This window comes from Dromiciops gliroides, chromosome 2 (assembly GCF_019393635.1).
Source record: "Dromiciops gliroides isolate mDroGli1 chromosome 2, mDroGli1.pri, whole genome shotgun sequence".
In the NCBI taxonomy this organism is placed as follows: domain Eukaryota; kingdom Metazoa; phylum Chordata; class Mammalia; order Microbiotheria; family Microbiotheriidae; genus Dromiciops; species Dromiciops gliroides.
The window spans coordinates 68,719,412-68,723,709 of NC_057862.1; positions in this window are offsets into that span (position 1 = coordinate 68,719,412).

Sequence of the window (4,298 nt, forward strand, 5' to 3'; positions counted from 1 at the left end):
GCGAAGCAGGGGGGAGAGCAGAGGGCGAGGCGAGGCGAGGCGGGGCGGGGCGGGGCGGGGCGGGGCCGGGAGGGGAGCCCGCAGAGGCCGCGGCGGCCGGCGGCAGGAGAGTCCCTGCTCTCCAGCTCTCCCGCTCTCCCTCCCCGCGGCCGCCCTCCCTCACTCCCTCGCTTCGTTGTTCCTGTCACAGGCGCGCCGGGCCGGGCCGGGCCGGGCCGGGCAGGGCCGCTTTGCGCATGCTCCCAGCGGCTACGCTCGAGTCACGTGGGCTCCGCTAAAGAGGAAGGTCAAGGCTGGCGCGAGGCAGCGCGTGGTTAAGCAGCAGCCGCCGATCCCGGCTGGGGACCTTTGGGAGTCGTATCCGGCCGCCTGAGGTCAGCCTCCTCCCGGCAGAAAAGAGCTTCTCCTTTCGGGGATCAGCCCCGCCTCCTTTTGGTTACGGAGAAGAGAAGCTAGGCTGACACGCGGCCCGACTTCGGGGGAGGGGTTTGCGCGCGCACGTCCATAGAATCCCGTTCAGTAAACCTGTATTAGGTATCTTTGTGCCAAGCCTCGTGGTAGGGTTTGGGGGCGCGCCGATGCCCCCTTGGCTCTCTCTGACATCCCCCTCTAGGCTTAGCCCACTCAGAGCTTCCTGCCTCGTGCACGTGCAGCTCCTGCGCACGCGCACTCACCACGCAGCCTGCAGGAGGGGCCTGGCCCTCCGTCTCTTGGGAGTTGAAAGGGCTGCTCGAACCTACCTCCACAAGAGTATTAAAACACTAAAACGGTCGTCTATTTTCATAGGGAGCAAATGGCAGTTTGCGCCACATTTTCCTCACAATAATTCTAGGCGGTAGGGTACTGCGAGTATCATCCCCATTCCACCGACGTGGAAAAGCGACTGAGATTATGGTTTACCCAGGGTCAAGGGGCCGTGTTCTAATCCAAGTTCTCTGACCCCGAATTCTGTGCTCTTTACTACGATAACACACTGGCTCTGAGATAAATGCAGGGGAGGGTCGTGATGGGGCGGGCACATCCCTCTCTAATCACTGGATTTGGAACCTAATCTACGTGAGCATCCCCTCAATTGGTACAAAATTCAGCCTTCCCTGCCTTTCTATCGCGTGGTCTTTGTTCCGTGTTTTTCCATACATCCTCAGCAGAGGATCCATTCAGCACGTTGAAGCGCTTACCTAGATTATTTTACTTTTTGTAAGCGTCACTGTAGCACTTATCTATGCTAGCCATCCCTTATCCATTTCTTACTTCATAGGACTAGCCTGCTTCCTTTTCTGATCATACATTTCCTCAATGACTTCAATATAGGTTATCTTTGAAAATATGCTGCAGCATCCCATCATATTTACTTCAATTTTGGTTCCTCTGAGACTGTAGTATTCAAAATTTTACAGTGATAAAGTATTGCCAAGATGGGTGTTTTTGCTGGCATTTTTTTTTATCCATGTAGTTTTTCCTTTGTATATTTTCAGTGAAAAATCCATATTACATTTTGGATCTTGGTGAAGGTAACCCACTATCATCCCCAAATAGGAACATCTGAAGTACCTTAGCAAGTATAAGGAATCATTTTTCCATTGGCTCTGGCATAACACATCTTCCATTTGGTTTGTTGTTGTTGTTTGTTTGTTTGTTTTGTTTTTACTGGGCAATGAGGGTTAAGTGACTTGCCCAGAGTCACAGAGCCGGTTATTGTCAAGTGTCTGAGGTCGGATTTGAACTCAGATCCTCCTGAATCAAGGGCTAGTGCTTTATCCACTATGCCACCTAGCTGCCCCCATAACACATCTTCCAATGACAATGTGGACCATATGCACATATCTCTGTTTTATGCCTCACTTGGCAATAATCAAATTTTTGTTGAAAAGGTTTATCTGTGGTTGTATCTACCAAGGAATTTTATTTTACACTTAAATATTCCTTGTTAATGTCTTCAAATGTGTTTTGTTTTGTCGAGTCAAACATGTCATGTAACCAATGAACATTCAAAGAGTGGGATCTTGAATTCTCTTCATCTTTCATGAAGTTATGTAACAATATACATTTGGCTTGCTAAAGCAACTAAACTGTATCCTTTTGAATCTCCAATTCCAGGGGCATATATGCCAAGCAAGTCAAAAGACAGAAACAAAGTTTTATTATGTACCCAAATACTCAGAGATACAAATATTTAGTAACAAAGAACTGGAAACAAAGTGGCCACCAATTGGGTAATGCCTGAATAAACTGTGATATGGCGGTGTAATAGAACATTTTTTTTTTGCATTGTAAGAAATAACAAATTTAGGGAGTTCTGCAAAACATGGCAAGATTTATATCAAATGGTGCAAGCGGAATAAAAAGAACCAGAAGGACAATATACACAATGACTGCAACAATGTAAATGAAAAGATCACAAACTGAAATGCAAAACTGAACATCTGAAAACAAGTAAGTCCCAAAAACAGATAATCAAACATATCTTCATCTCTCTCTTTTCTCAACAGAGTTGGAGTAGGGGAGAGAGTGAGCCTACAAAGGCAAAATGTTGTCTAAGTTGTCACTGTATCAGTTATTTTCGTTTAACTATTTTTCTTTGTTAGAAGTGTTCAGATCTGGAAGGGAAGTAGGATGGGGAGAAATAATGATATAAAGGAGAAATAGTGATATAAAAACAACAGTTTTAAGAGAACAAAATTTTAGAAGATTGTGTTTTTAAAAGATATGATTGGGGCAGCTGGGTGGCGCAGTGGATAGAGCACTAGCCCTGGAGTCAGGAGTACCTGAGTTCACATCTGACCTCAGACACTTAACACTTACTAGCTGTGTGACCCTGGGCAAGTCACTTAACCCCAAAAAGATATGATCTGCTACTGAGATTGTGTACAGAGTTTGTTTCTCTTATTTTCATCAAGGTTACAGGTCTTATTTATGTATCTTTTACAGAGATAAGAACAGCTAGCCCTTATATAGCATTGTAAGGTTTGCAAAGCACTTTAGATATCTAATTTTACCCTCCCAATAACTTTGAGATGTAGGTGTTATTATTTTCCTCTTTTTGCACATAAGTAAATGGAGATAGACAGCAATTTAAGTGACTTAGTCACATAGTTTCTAAGTGTCTGAGATTAGATTTAAACTCAAGTCTTCTTGAACCCGGCACTACCTAGCCACCTAGTTAAAGTAATTACTGTTCTTTCAATTACCATTTTTAAGATCATCTATGCTCTCTCTCTCTCTCTCTCTCTCTCTCTCTCTCTCTCTCTCTCTCTCTCTCTCTCTCTCTCCCCCCCCCTTCTTTAAGGTATTACTTAAGACCTTCAAGCTGCTGTTGTTTCCAACATAGATTCCCTCTGCATATACTGATCTTATCTGGCTACTCTTTTTGACTGCCTTCTTAAATGCCATTTCTACCTCTTCATAAAGGCCTTTGGAGACTGAGAGTCCAAATATTGTAGCTCCTCTGTCATTGATCATAAAAATAGATTGTTATAGAAAAATCGACATATTAACCAGAATAAGATCCATGGATAATAGAAACTATGAAGTGTTTATTCCATTTTATGTCCATTTGCTTTAATCCTGACAGTTTTATCTGTCTGTGATTGTTGGTGGGAGGGAGGGTTTCCATTGCAAGCTTTATGAAGACTAATGTTTGTTTCCACTATGTTTTACTTCTATTAGGGGATATTGCTTATAATCTGCCATTCTTCTCCAAATGTTTTTGGATTTGGGGGGGGGGGGTTGCGGGGCTATGGGGGGTTAAGTGACTTGCCCAGCGTCACACAGCCAGTAAGTGTCAAGTGTCTGAGGCCAGATTTGAACTCAGGTATTACTGAATCCAGGGCCAGTGTTCTATCCACCTCGCCACCTAGCTGCCCCCTGTCCAAGTGGTTTTACAAATGGTATTCACATATTTTACAAATGCTTTCATGTTCTAAAACAGTATTGTCCTTAGCTACCAGTGTTTGCTGGCTTATATGCTTCCCCCTCATTGTAATGTCTGTTTTACATTTAGTTAAACTTTTCTAGGAAATGGTGATAGTCAAGGTTAATATATTTGATTTTTCCATTTCCCACTTTTCAACATTATTGATTAAGTTGAATGGATCAGAATAAAGCCATTTCAATTATTCACAGTGTTTTCTCATCTAAATTTATTGTTTGTTTAATTTGATATTATTTTGACCTTTGTTGTGATTAGTCAATGGCCTGACTGCACACAGATGATTTTGAAATTCCTTTCACATCAGCAAAAAGCTATTTCCTGTTAAAATACAATCAATTTCATTTTTGTGATATTGTTGGGTGTTTCT